Here is a 15,707-nt window from a genome sequence, read left to right as displayed (position 1 = left end):
TAAAATAATAATTTAAAAAAGGACTATCCTATGATCCAATCATCCCACTTCTGAGGACACATGTAAAACAAGTTAAAACCATGAAGAGATAGATGCATTCCAAGTTCTTTGCAGTATTATTCACAATGGTCAAGAAGAGAAACCCACCCAAAACAACCCAAATGTTCATTGACAGGATAAAGAAAATAATATAGATAGACAGACAGACAGATAGATGGATATTCACTCATAAAAACAAAGAAAATGTTATGATGTGCTCCAGCAAGGATGAATATTGAAGACATTATGCTAAATGAAGGAACTCAATCACAGGACAAATATGACTCCTTTCTATGGGACCTCTCTAAAGTAGTCAAACTGAAGCAGAAAGTAGAAAGGTAATTTCCAAGAACAGGGGGAGGAAGACATGGGGAACTGCTGTTAAACTGATAGACGGTTTTAGTCATATGAGATGAAAAATTTCTAGAGGCCTCTTATACAGTATGGTGTCGGTATTTACAGTATTATACAGTACTCTTAAAAACTATTATCTCATAAGATGTGATTTCTACCACAATAATAACTTTTAAATGCTAACCTGTATTTCCCTGGATATCAACACCCCCAGCAAAAAGATACACTTACATGGAAGAAAGCAGAAAAGCCTTGGATTTCTACCACGACCTGGATGTGCCAAACTCCAGATATGTCATCCAGAAGCCTGTGCATGGCCTCTAAAGTACTTCAAGTGCTCACAGGTGAAACAGCAGGAAACATCTACAGCCATTTCAGAGGGAGAATTCTGCTTCCTGGAATAAAGTCAGACATCACAGGTGCTTCCTGTTTTTTCAAACACCTTGCCCACCTTCTGCACACCAAGCAAGCATTCTGCAAAATGTGAACCCAACAGGAAGCTGCCTGTACACTCAGGTAGCTTTTCTGATTTTCAAATATACTTTCAGAGAAATGCCAGCGAAAGCTGTAGTCACCGATGAAGAACGAATCTGGAAGAAAAATACACAGTGGACTTGCACCAACAGGGTGAGAACATACTTTCTGTGAAAATGCTAATGACAAGTACTACATTTTTAATCAAATGCATCGTTTTTCTTTAGGTTTTTGTTTCCTGTGGGTGGAATTAGGAGAATTGCTCCAAGTGGGTGGTGGTGTCATTTCTCTGGTGTGAAGGAGGGAGTTTAGAAAGGAGGAAGGTTGAGGTAGAGTGTAGGAAGGAGACTGTGGGGCTGGAATGCCCCAGTGAAGCTTGGGGAAGAATTACTTGAAATCTTCTATGTCAGGAAGATCACAAGCCTTCCTGAGAGTTCAGAACCACACCCTGAAATTAGCATCTAGAGTGTATTAAATTGTGATCGTGCTGTTAGTAAAGTCTAAGAGTTCATCTGACCTTAACTAGGGAATGGCTTCTTGATATGGTCACAGGTGGATGAGTTGGGGGAAAGATACCAACCTCTGCATTCAGTTTTCAAATGAGCTCAGAAAAGTCATTCTCCAAAGAGTTGAATGCCAGATCATATGTAATAAGTGCTAGGAAATCTTGGATAATAGATTGACTGCTTCTAGGTTTGAAATTCAAAATGAAGGAAATTGGTAATTTGGGGTAATAATGCTTGCACAGTTTCCTATATGTGTTCTTATATTTACTTTTGTTTGTTCCATTTTTTTCCAATCTTCAAGGCCAAATTGAATTAAACTGTAAACTATATTCTCTATTAAATTAACTCCTTAATGTTCTTCTTTCTTATGAAATGAAATTAGTAACCATAAAGGTAAGCTTCTTCCAGTTAAATGGCAAAAGACTTGATGGGATATTTTTCTCTGGTGAAATTCAAACAAGTATCTATAACCTGCACTAGTAAGAACTGACAGTTAGAGGATAAGTAAAGTAGTTGCTGAAAAGTGCAATTACTACAGCAATTAGAGAGAACTTAGACAAACTGAGGACTTTTTTAGGGAAGAATATTGTTGAGAAAAGTTGACATATGGTGATACCAAAAAAGCAGACTGATTCTTAGTTGGTTATAGTTCTGTTTCTTAGAATATATACAGAACATGCACCCCTCTATCCCCTGTGACTGGGGAGGTGCCCCACACCCCTCTATTCCCTGTGACTGGGGAGGTGGCCAGCAGCCTGCAGTAATGCCTCAGTGCTCCAGACTCTCCTCTCTCTTGAGCCTTTGCAAGGTAGCAGGCCACTTTGACCTTGAAGTTCCTTCATCATTTGTATTTAAAACCTTATTTTTTTCAGACTTTCACTAAACTCCATTGGAAGGCGTACATAATTTTAGCTTTATACAATAGTGCATACTTGCCCTTGGCTTCCCCAATATTAATGACAATTCCTTTTCTCCATACCCTTATCCACACAGTTTTTTTTATCCATTTTAGTTTGATGAATATAAAACACTAGATGATATTTTGATTTGCCTTTCCATGCTATAAAAATCTTGACTGCTAAATGTGTTCTTTTATTTCTCTTGCTACATCTCCCATTCTAATTTCATTTAGGACTAATCAGATTCCTCTGAGTTTATAACATTTTGGTGGACAAGCTAGTTACATTTTTTTCTGAGTAAATACATTTCAAAGCAGTGGTTTTTTTTTTTTGTTTGTTTTTGTTTTTTTTTTGCTCAGTAATAGAGAAAAGGTAAATTACTTGCTTAAGAAGAGATCATATTGCTGTGCCAACTTGTAGGTTCAGGAAAAAAACCCTCTTGATTGCTTCACTAATTTTCTTCCCACTGGTCCTCCCACCAGTTGGTCCCATTGTGAACAGCTAATATATTGAGTGCAATTTAATATGTTTGCTATTTCCTGCTTGGCTTCAGGAAATGCAGAAGGTAAAAATGCAACAAATGTCCACTGGTCACTTGGCTTCCTCTGTAAAGTGAGGAATTCTAGATACAGACAAGACTATACATTGTACTTGAATCACTTTGATAAAGATCAGCTAAGCACTTAGCTTCTGGAGACTTTCAAAAAAACAATTTCCTTTTCTTTATTTTTTAATTTCAGGATTTTGTTAGGCAGAGGAAGTTACTTCTTCCCTTTAGAAAAATCTGTCTTTAAGTAACTCACTTGTGTACTTTCCTTTTATTCAGACAGGATTTGGACAAGGAGTCCAGTGCTCAGCTCAGGAAAATGATCAAAATACCCAATAATATCAGATAATTAAATAAAACATAGAATTATAAACCTTTTAAAAAGGCCATTGAAGTATGTTAAATGCTGTCAGAAAATGTTCATGAAGCAGGTCTGTTTGTGTAAATACAAACTATATATGCATGTCAATAGCAGTTATCTATTTTGATATTTATTTATCCATCTATCTCTCTAGGCAAAGGAAGTATACAAAAATATTAACAGTGGGTACCTTTGAGTGAAGAGATTATACATTATTAAACACTAACAATGTATTTTTTGATTTCCAATGGTTTTTCCATGCACAAGAATTATCTTTGTAACCCAAAATGATTAAAACAAAACTACTTATTAATAAAGAAGGTAACAACAAAAGTTCTAAAAAAGACTTGATCTTATGCTATCGAAACTTTGGTGAAGAAATGTAGCTTATATAATTACTTTCCAGTTTTGCTTTACTGAGTTTGACATAGGCTTGGGAAAAATAATAAATGAGTTGTAACTTTCCAGATATATTATATAAACATGCATTCAATGAATTCATACATGTTCAGACAGGTTTGGCAATCTGAGGGGGTCTATTTGCATGAAGGACAGAGGGTGTTGTTGGCAGTGAGAAGTTATTACATTCTTGGGATTGATTGCTGGTACTTCTGCATCCTCTAGAAACCAGATCCATTGTGGCATGGGGGAATATTTTAAACTCCCAAGCAAGGGAGTCACTGAGCAAGGCACTTATCACAGGAGAGTTGGAGTATACAAGCTGAGTTGGGGGTATATTATTAGGGCTGAAGAATTAAAAGGTTAAATAACTTGCCCAAGGTCACTTAGACACAGTAATATGGGGGACTGAAATTAGATCTCAAGGGAGTTTAAGGCAGAGTTAAAATTCTAAAACTGCCATAGACTGCTTTCTTTTTCTATGCTTCACTCAACTGTACCTCCTGGAACATGTAGTATGTGGACCATCTGTTGTCTATTTTATTTACCAAATAATATTCTGAAATTTTTCTTTAGAGTATCTTATCTCCTTTGCTTCTCAATATTTATCATTGTGTCAGATATGAGTAACCATTCCATAAACATGTGTTTATGAAGTTACTCCTTTACATAGTACAATAGGCTTCCACCTTTCCTTCAAAGAAGAACCATCAACCCTTAGCTGAGGAAGCTATGAAGAATGAGTTACATGAATGTGTTATTAACTGGTATTGGTACTAAGCAAATAATTCGCCAGCACCTAGATTCACTCATGCCCTTCAAAGTATCATCACGCCCTGCTGGAAGCCTGAAAGAAAAGAGAGACAGTAGATGGTGGTCTCAGGGCAATCTCCCCTTCTTGAACTCCTAATACATCTATTGTAATCACAACCCCAAATTCATCTCTTGAACCAACAATTTTTGAGTCTATTAAAATTCCCAAACAATAAACCCCCAAAACAATGGAATGGTCACTTATGTCTAACACTATGTTAAAAAACATAGTTTATGGAATGTTTATGGAATGGTCACTTATGTCTAACACTATGTTAAAAAACAAAGTAGGTAAGCAGATAAAACAGTCTAAAGAAAAGCTCAGAATTTTATTTGGCAAATAAAAGAGACACACATGTGGTCCACAGTATTGCATGTTCCGGGAGGTACAGTTGGGTGAAGCATAGAAAAAGAAAGTGGGCTATTGCAATTCTAGAATTTGAACTCTGCCTTGAACTTCCCTGAAATCTAATTTCAGTCTCTCTTACTATTGACTGTGTCTAAGGAACTTTGGACAAGTTACTTAACCTTTTTATGTCTCAGTTTCTTTATCAGTAACATGATGAAGTTAAATCTGTTTTGTAATCTGTAATTGTTTAGAAGAGTCCAACACATAGAGCTCAATAATAAAAAAAAAACTCTTATTACTGCCAAATGTCAAGAAAAATAGTTCTAAGAATACATCTGATACTTTTAAAATATTGATTGCTAGAGTTAAACCAGGCTTTTGACAGAAAAGTGATGCTTTTTAGAATAGCATGGTCACATTTTCAAAGAACTTTTGCAGGTTTGCATTATCCAGTCCAATGACTGCAAATGATTCCCAGACGAAGAAAAAAGTACGCGGTTAAAAAAAAAAAAAAGTGTGTCCACTGATTACTTTCTTTTGAGAATATCTTAGATCACAGAGTTGAGGTTTCTCTCGAGTTTGAAAAGTTCCTGACAGCCCACAGCTTATGATGGTGACATTACTGAAGACAAAGGAAAATCATTTCCCGTGTAGGGAAGAAAAAAAAATATTCAAAGGAAGGTATAACCATAAGCCATAAGAAAAAAAAAAAAGGTAAGAAAACAATATCCATTCACCCATTCACTCCACAATCCTACCTTGTAGGGTCTGGAATCCAAAATTAGATCGCATACAAAGGTTTATATGAAAGACCAGAAATAAGCGATTAATATGCAATTGGATACAGGCTGGTGCAGTGGAAAGCAAGGAAGAGGTATGTAAGGTAGGGACTCAGGGAGGTAATCCTGAGGCTGCAGGGCCCGCTGGCACTTCACTGTGGCTGGACTGCCCGTGTGGAAAAGGGTGGTGGAGCTCAGGCGGAGAGTCACGCAAGAGGCCACGTGAAGGTGGTCTCCACATTGAGACTAATCTGGAGTCGTTAAAAGATTGGAGAGGGACGTGTTATTAAACTGTTTTCACATATGAGAGATCACATCCGTTGCATATTGGTAGTAAACTAGATGATGGAGCAGAGCTGAGCTTTTATGAATGTTCTAGCTACAAAATCTGTCAGTTTCTATGTCTGTAAGATGTGACAAAACTCGCTCTCTCTTAAACTATGTGGCTTGATGGCCACTCCAAGGCTAATACCCATCTAGTAGTCTTCCTTATCCTCTTCATCAGTTTCCTTCCTTTAATGGCACGGAAATCATAGTACACAAAGAAAAGAAAAAAAAAATGGATGAGGGATGAATGTTTCTTGCTCCATTTTTTGAATGGAAAGCAGTAGAGACTTTCTGGGACTCACATCTTGAGGAGAGAGTATTATATGATGGTGAATAGTAGTGAATCTTGATTTAAAAGCCAGTTTTCCCTATTACCTATCTCTGTGATCTTAGATAAATTTGCCAATATCTTTGGTCTGTGTTTCTTTACTTTAAAATGGGAATAAAATTGTGTCTGCATTGTATTTGACAGAATTGGTTAAACAGACTAACAAATGAAGCACACCTCGAAGTTTTCACATAATAAAAATTTGTTTCTGGTCCAAGTCAAGAACAGGCATTAACCAAAATTAAAATAAAAATTAAAGGGACCTCAGGGATTTCACTGGTGGCGTAGTGGATTGGAACGCAGCACTGTGACGCTGGCTGTGGCCGCTTCAGTGGCAAGTTAGTTCCCGGGCCCCGGAAGTGACCCACATGGCTGGCAGACTTCTGTCTTGCCCACTGTTGCTGCTCTGCTGCCCACTCTGTCTCTGGTGAATCTTCTCACCACCTCTACACCTGTGACCTGTACCCCAGTTCTGTATGCATAAATAATCTAAAAAAAAAAATTAAAGGGACCTCGCTGGTGGCATAGGGGTGAAAGTCTCAGTGCCAATAAGCTATCGCCAGTCACTGCAGCACGAGTTCCATCCCGGGCCAGGGAGGTGACCCACATAGCTCAGCAGACCTCTCCTGTCCTGCCTGCTGCTCCCCTCTGCAGTGGATTTCAGTAGATCCCTCTATTCTGCTCCCCACTCTGTCTCTGGTGAGTCCTCTCACTGCCCCCTACCTCTGACCTATACCCCAGTACTTGTATGCATAAATAAATAAAACTAAATCTTTAAAAAATAAATTAAAATTAAAACAAGAAGAGAACGTTATGTATAGAAATTATTTTTCATATAGACAAGTAATAGAAGACACAGTAATAGAAAATATTTATTTGTATTTTTTAAAATACTTAATAAAATTGAAAGAAACAAAAACTACAGCAAGACAAAGTTCTAAAAGGAGACTTGAATGGAAAATACCCCTAAATTTTGAATATTATAACATATCATAAATTATTTGTTCTAAGTGAAATTAAAATTTAACACATGCCAAACAAAAATATGATTTTTTTCTAATAGAGGTGGATAAGTTGGTATTAATAATCATGTGCAAATTAAGCAACATATATAGCCATGAATATACTAAAAAGGAAAGATGAGGTGAAAGGACTATATGTCAGACATAAAACATGTAAAATCTCTATTATTAAAATCTGTGATACTGGTATATAAGTTAACTGAAGAGGAGAATAGATCAGAAAGTTTAGAAATAGGACCAAGTACATACAAAATTTCAGTGTATGGTAAAGATAGCATCAGAAAATATTGGGGAAAATGTGATAATTTTAATAACTGGTTCTAGTACAGCACGGTAAACATTTGGAATAAAATAAATTTAAATTAATACCTCACATTGTGAGTGAGTCTAAATACCCAGTGGAAAAAGAATCTAAATGAGGAAAAAATAGGATAAAAATAATAGAAGAAAACATAGGTGACTTCCTTTTTAATCTTGGTTTAATCTCAGTGTAAGAAAAATTTTCTAACAATGACTCAAAAATCCATTAAAGATTGAAAGCTGGCTATATAAAACAAACGTTTTCCACATGACAACATGAATAAAGTCAAAGACAACTGAAATACTTTGAAAAGTCTTGCAGCTTAGATTTAACTGTAGAGAAAGTAAAAATGTTGCTAGCATATAGAGAACTCTTAAAAATTGAAAGGAAAAGACTTTTAAAAAATCATATTGGGGGAAAGATGAGAATAGCAACTCACAAAAAAGAAACATTAAAATGATTTTTGAAGGTGGGAAAAGATGTTTAACCTCACAATTTCTCCTACTTAGAAAAATTAAAATTAAATTGGATATTTTTATCAGATTGTGGCAATATTGAAAAAGCATGATGGCACATTCTGTATAATGGCAGGCCTTCTCTTACTTTGCTGCTAAGACTACAAACTGGCACAAGATTTTTGAAGAGAAATTTGGAAATACCTAACAAAATTCAATACCTAATCTAAATCTTCCCTGTGTGAAAAGTGTGCAAATCCACTTTTAGGTATTTGCCCAGAGAACACCTTGCCCACCATTCCCCAAGATAAAATATATTTTCTCGGGACTATTATTAATTGGTCTAACAATGTTTATTGATACCAAATGCTAGAAAGAATACAATTGCCAAAATGCAAGAAAGTTGTTAGATAAATTATATACATCCACACAGTTGTAAGAGGTGAAAAAATAAGAGTGTTTTTGTGAACTAACATGGATTGCTTTCCAGGATATCTCCAGTCTAAAAAAAAACAGTGTAAAAAGAGTATCTGTTATGTGTCACCTTTTAGGAAATTAGAAAGAAAATTAAAATATCCATGGCTCGTTTGTGCCAAAGGAAAGCCAGAAGTGAGTAATAATTGCTTCCATGTACCAGGGAGAGAGACTGTGGGGTGGGAGGCATGATGAGACAGTAACTTTTTTGCACATTTCTGACTTTTAGTAACCATAATGTTTTATAGAGAAAAACTATAAATAAATTACTCAAATCAAGAAGAATGAGGGAAGAAGCCAAATTGCAATGCAAATAAAAAACAAGCCTAATTTTACTACAGTGAAGTTTGTGTGAAAGAAATAAATGAACCTAAATAAGTTTGAAAAGTGGTATTTGACTCTATGTTCTAAGACTAAGATAAAAATAAATGCATACAAGTGTTGCATACTAGTCAGTAAGTTTCTCTACTTCCCTAGAGTGGCACGAGTTAGTAATTCTGAAACTTTAGAATTACTATATATTGTTACTGTACAGAATCACTATATACTATACAGTAAACTGTTGGTATATTATTTAGGATTGTACAGATAAGCACATAAACTTTGAATGAGAAGTAACTGTCAGAGAAAGAACTTAATAACAAGGCCTCTTTTTCCAGATAAAAGTAAAATAAGTGTCAAAGAAATGATGAAAATAAAAAGATACTAATTAAATGCAAAGGAAAAAATAGTTACTTTATGTTGGAAAGGCCTAATAGACACTACTTTAATCAAATGATGGAAGTTCACATCATCAATAATATGGTATCAGTGTCATATATTCCCTTAGATGATGTACTGAGCAATTCACATTATCACTTCTCTAATAGTCTTTATTTTTTAAATGTATTTATTTATGCATACAAGAACTAGGGTGTAGGTCAGAGGGGTGGTGCAGTGAGAGGATTCACCAGAGACACTGGAGAGCAGAACTGGTGGATCTACTGAAATCTACCACTGAGGGGAACAGGGGTGAGACAGGAGAGGTCTGCTGCACCATGTGGGTTAGCTCTCTGGCCAGGGTCACACTGGTCCTGCAGTGGCTGTGGATAGCTTGATAATGCTGACTTTAAACCTTGTGCCAGCAAGGAGGCCCTCACTTCTCTGATATTCTGTCCAAAGATATATATGTAATATGAAACATTATGATTTAAACATTATGATTTTAATAATAATTAAATTATTAACCATGGACCATAAAATCAGCATCAAGGAAATAACAGAAAAGTCAACTACTGTTTGTAGATAGTTTAGTATAGTACCAATGTTAATCTCCAGAGTTTGGAAACTACTATAGTTAAGTAAGATGTTAGTAATTGAAGAAGTTAGATAAAAGATATATGAAATTCTATACTGTATTTTTCAATAGCTTTTCTAAGTTTTATTTGTGTAAAATTATTTCAAAGTAAAAGTTAAAAAAATTTTAAAATCCTACCATCTATGGTTAAAAAAATGTTTTAAGAGATACAATAGCACAGTCTGAAAATATATGAAGCAAAAACATATTTTCTTCTCACAATAAAAACATTAAGTATAATTAGTTTTAGAAAAAGCTAAAAATATACACAAGATTATACATTTTTAATGTAACTTTTCCCCTTGATTAATATGTTCCTTCTGCTTGTCTCATTATTTTAACTTTCTAACTATTGCTCATCATTTAGAGTATATGATCCAGGTGATGATGTCACTTTTCTGTAAGTTAAGCTCCTCGTGATAATTTTGTCATAGTGGATCTTGAATGTCTTTAGTCTAATTTTAATGCTTCTATATTATTCTAAGCAATAGATATTAGGGAGTTTCACTTCTACCAAAGCTACTAGATGTAATTTAGTAGCAAAAAAATATTTGAACCATAAGTAACAAGTACCCATGTGCAATTAGGAAGTCTTTCATCTCTGTTTTAAAGAAGATGACTAAATGGAGAGTAAGCTAAGGACCTGTGTTCCAGAAAGGTTCAGTCAGTAATGCTAATCACAAAACTCCATCTTCCTATTCTTAGGTTACATTTTTAGTATCAAATGAACTATGTTAAGCACTTAATTCCTTAAAATATATTTACTTATAATGAATAACTATAGAGTGATGAATAAATTTCCTATTTTAATGAAAACTTTTGCTCTAGAGAATTCAAATGAAAATATAGTAGTTCCTGTGGTTTTACCACCAGAGGGCATAAGACATTAAGAAACCAGACAAAGAAAATACATTTGCTTCTGAGGATCTCTTCTTTAATAGTTGAGTCTTTAGGTCACTGCCTCATTCAGAAGATCAATAAAATACATGTAAATGAGGTTAGGGAGAAGTAAGGAGAGGAAGACTATCATTTTTTAATAAGTATGAAACCTTTACCCATGCTCTTTTAAATGCTCACTTCCATATATTTATTAATTAATATGTATATTAACTTAGGAACACATTCTACTAAGCATGAAATGTGTTGGTGGTGTTAAATTGTTGTGCTTTCTCTTCTGGTGAAGTTTGAAGAAAATGCTGGTTGGCTAATGTAATCGTATCTAGAAAAAGAGGAATGAGCCAGTCCAGAATCAGTGAGACCCAGTCTTGAGTTCAATTTGCATATGGTCAGCAAATATCTAAGTCAGGACACACCTTTGCCCTATGCAGCAAATGCATGTGACCAGGGCAAAGCTGAGAGCACACCAACAGCCTTGGCATCAGCGCCAATGGAAGCACAATTTCTGCTGGTGCTGAGACAACGTGGTAGCCTCACAAGTGGGCAGTTCTTTCCTCTTGAGATTAGAAATATATATTGATGGCCCTCCCTGGTGGTGCAGCGGGTCAAGCAGCACTGCAAACTGCTGCTGCTTGAGTACAAGTTCCATCCCCAGCCCCGGAGGTGACCCACATGGCGCAGACCTCTCCTGACCTGCCCCCAGTCCCCCTCAGCAGTGTACTTCATCCATCTGCCTGTTCTGCACACCACTCTGTCTCTGGTGTATTCTCTCTTTGGCCTGTGCCCCAATTTTGTATGCATGAATAAATAAATCTTTTAAAAAAAATACATTTAGATGCAGTTTGACCAGTCCAGCTTCTGTTTCTCCTGCCATCATTCCCCCAACTTCTTTCTCATCTCTATTTCCTCTTGCACCAAAGCTTCAGCTCCTTTTTTTCCCCCTTTAATGGGTGAGGTGATAGATTACTGATTTTAATGTTTAAAAAAATAATATTTCAATCCTGCCAAACAGTTTTGCTGAGACAGCTTAAATGAGCAGGTGATATTATGCTTGGATTTAGGCACCAGCTGGCACCTTACTCATCACATGCAGTCATATCCTCTTCATTGCATAAAGATCCCCCCTGCTCACTTCATAAATGAAGGATTTTGAGGGAAACGACAGTGCATTTTATTCAAGATCAATCTGTTATTTCTACCATCAGGACAGCCCTTGTTGGCTTGACAATATCGTGACTAATCTGACATTTGTATAGCAGTTTGTGCAAGCTGCCTCCAAATTTCTCTGAATAGGTTAAATGGAAACTACAGAAATGAGGTAATCATCCTGACAATTTAGCCAGCGTCATTCTGCACATGGGCTGAGGGTTGGGAAAAAGGGTGTAAATTATTTAGAATATTTACCTGTATTACCCTAGTATATTTGAGATAATTACAATATTTCTTTTTTTTTTTACTTTTAGCTCCAGAGCTAACTTATTATGTAATTATTTTTCATTGTCTTAAAATTTTAGTATGTCGTTACCTAATATAATTCATAATTGTATTTCTACTTCCTCACCTTCAACTTTTTAGTATTTTCTATTGTAAGATTTCATTTTCCTGTTTAAGTGTGGGTGTTGAGCTTCCATTGTGCTTCACTGATAGATGAAAGTCAACTCTTGATGTTGTCCATTTTGACTATCTTTTATTCTCAGATACCCTGTGCAGCAAAGTTTTTTAATGACACTGAGTGGGTTTCAGAGGAATAGCCTGCAGCCTGCACTTGGCCCCCTCAGGACCTGCCCAGTGTGGGCTCATACACAGTTGATCCTATTCTCTTGCACGGAGCATCCACTAGTCTCTGTGAATTGTATTGAAAATGACAGAGGCAAACAAGGCCTCTCTGGAAGCTTAGCAAAGTTCACTACTCAACTCCACACATTCCCTTGTGTGCCAGTGAGCTCCTTAGAAATCCCCCAGTGCATGGTCCTCCTTGGTGGCCCGAGGGATTAAAGCAAAGCACTGTGAAGCCATAGTCAGGTACTGCAACACGAGTTCGATCCCCAGCCAAGGGGATGACCCACAAGGCACAGTAGACCTCTCTTGTCTCGTTTGCTGATCCCCTCAACCGTTTTTCTGCCTGTTCTGCTCCCCACTCTGTCTCTGGTGAATCCCCCTGAACTTCTGGCCTGTACCCCAGTTCTTGTATACATAAATGAATAAAGCTTTAAAAAAAATTCCCTAACACTTTCTCCCCTTCCACAACTAAGGTCAGATGGATTTTCTTCCCAAACTTGAATGCCTCCTTTGCTGTAATGGTCCCATCATCTGAGGCTGTGTTAATTTATATGTAGTAACTGCTTGTAGAGCAAGGGGCTTTGTTGATGTGGAGAACGGAGGCTGAGATACACAGGAGAGAACTCTGCCCTAGGAATCAGGATTGAGATGGAAGCTGCCCCCCTCACCCCTCAGGAAACAGGGGTGAAAACTTCAAGTACTACTTAGATATGTGAGGGAAATACAACTTTTTATTTTCTCTAATATATTTACTCTTCCTCAAAAATATCTAAGTCACTGGATGCTAAGAGGTGAAAAACATTCTTTTAATCCTGCCAATATTAAGTATTAAAGTTTCTTCTCTTAAAAGAACTCTTCTATGACACAGATTCTATTGGATGAATGTGAAATACTTGCAGATTCCTCTCTCTTTTGCTGTTTCCAAAGATGGGAGCTGAGGCAGATGCGACCACATGGCCACAAGACTACTGCATACCAGAGCTTCCAGGTCTTCAGAGAAGGGTCTCCTGTGTGTCTCTGAGTCCACAGAGGGCTTGAGGCACTTTCTGGCACATACTCTAGTCCTGGCCATTTTGCCTCTGGTTTGCCTTCCCACACTACAGTCTCTTTGTGCATCCCCCAGCCTCTGCCAATTCTCTATTCTAAGCTTCCCTACATTCACTCACAGAGGCATAAGGGCCCTTCCAGAATCCATAGGAATAAAGTTCTGCCTTATGCATCTGACTGCTTGCCAAGTCTACCACTATCCATCCCACGTGCTGACAAGGAGCTGTCAGAGGTGGCTCTTTCTTCAGCATGCTGAGTAGTGGGAGGGGGGAAATTGAATTCTGGTTGGAACTTTATGAGCAAGATGCATGAACTTAAAACCTACTCTTTAATTATTTTCCTTTTCTCCATCGTAGTTCATGGCACAGAAGGGAAATATTCCACCTCTTTCTATAAGTCCTCACAGGTTAAGGAAATTCTTTTTATATTCTCTTCACATATGTCTTTTAATTTCCTCTTTGAGGTGGTGTTTTGCAGAGTCTTTCCTTCAAGCCACAGTGGTGGATGGTTGCAAGGAGAAAATCCAGTTCATCTACAAAGAACAGCACAGTCAGAAAGCTTCCAACAATAGTATCCCTGCCACACTTAATTCGTGTTTCTGTCTCCTCAGTCAACAAAAAAAGATCATAATTCCTAGACCTACCAAACAGGAGCAAAGCATTCTGTCTCCCTCTTGGAATCAACCTAGGTGAAAAGTCTAGGAAGTGGAATGTCTTTGAAGCATCTATTCTATAGCGGGCTTGTTTTATCAGGTCTACACTACCTTGCAATCCTGCCTGCCAGCTTAGCCACAAGTCAGCATGTGAAAGTGTGCGCAGGCATGCGTGTGTGTATGCTTTGTATGCTTGAGCACACATGTGTACACATACACACACACGCACACACACAAGACCATTCTCCCTTTGCATCCTTTTTCTCTTCAGCAATGTTCTTTGGTTTATGTTAGACTGAAACAGCAAGAAGTTGAATGTGTTGATTTTTAAAAATAATTCAAAAGCCTTCCAAACACAACTTACAAACACAAGGAAAGCCATTCCAAGACAATAATTATGTACTTATCCATTCAATAAATATCATGTGAGCATCCCCTATGTGATAGGTATTAGCTTGAGTTCTTAAAAATTTGAAGTGATGAAAATAGACCAAAAATCAAAGGGGGCAAGAGGAAATTTTGGGAAGTGATGGATACATTCATCCTATTAATTATAGTGATAATTTCATAGCAAACATTGATCTCCAAACACATCAAGTTGTCTACATTAAAGAGCTACAACTTTTTCTTTGTCAGCTATACCTCAGGAAAGTAGTTAAAAAATGATCCTTGATCTTATATTTGAAAAGACTGGAAAAGGATGAGGCAGATAATAAGTAATATACTAAATAAATATAAATAATAATTTCATTAGAAGCAAACAAGTAAAATAGAAAAAGTACAAATTTGCTACAATGATCTATTATTTTACCCTTATTTTGTATGTCAAAAATAATTGATTAAAAAAAATAATTGATTCACTTAAGCATGTTTTTCTAATTAGCTTATACCTTCTGAGGTATATATTCCCAGATACATATTAACCCCTAAAGAAAGAAATATTATCTCCTATCAGCAAAAGTTGTAGATTCTAGGTATTATTCAAATTAGCATTTAGTTAATTAACATTCAGTGGGGTTTAGGGCCCCACTGAAATTTCCAGAGTGATACAAAGTTACTGCCGTGATCATCTTCTGCCCTTTGTAACCCCCTACCCCTTTGCAATCTTGGAGTCTAGGTGAATTTACCTTGTCAGAGTCTTTTTTTAAACCCACATTTCACAGTTTCAGGTTCTTGTAATCTGGCCTTTTTTTTCCCCCCTGAAATGATACATTCTTCAAGGTTCTCTTGATCCATGAGATGTGCTTGTATTATTCTAAATAATTCGGTCATGACTTGTTGGTATCTTTGGGATTTGCAGTGTCTTGATAGCATCTCTTGATCACTGCCCACTAATCCAAGGATTTTGTTAGTCAGAAAGATGAGAGATCCTGTTTATTCTCAAGTAATGTAGCAGCTGTCTCTTCTTCCAACACTTTCTTTCCACCCATTATTTCCACAGTGTTTATTACCATCTTTCTTATACTTGCTATACTTCTTACTCATAATTCTCTCATATATAGAGAGGTATAGAAAAGTATATAGCTTTGCTTGCCAAAGGACTATGTACTGGATAGTAGAAACAGAACC

Source organism: Condylura cristata, unplaced genomic scaffold (assembly GCF_000260355.1).
Source record: "Condylura cristata isolate star-nosed mole 26May11 unplaced genomic scaffold, ConCri1.0 scaffold00004, whole genome shotgun sequence".
Taxonomy (NCBI): domain Eukaryota; kingdom Metazoa; phylum Chordata; class Mammalia; order Eulipotyphla; family Talpidae; genus Condylura; species Condylura cristata.
This window is presented reverse-complemented; position numbering follows the sequence as displayed.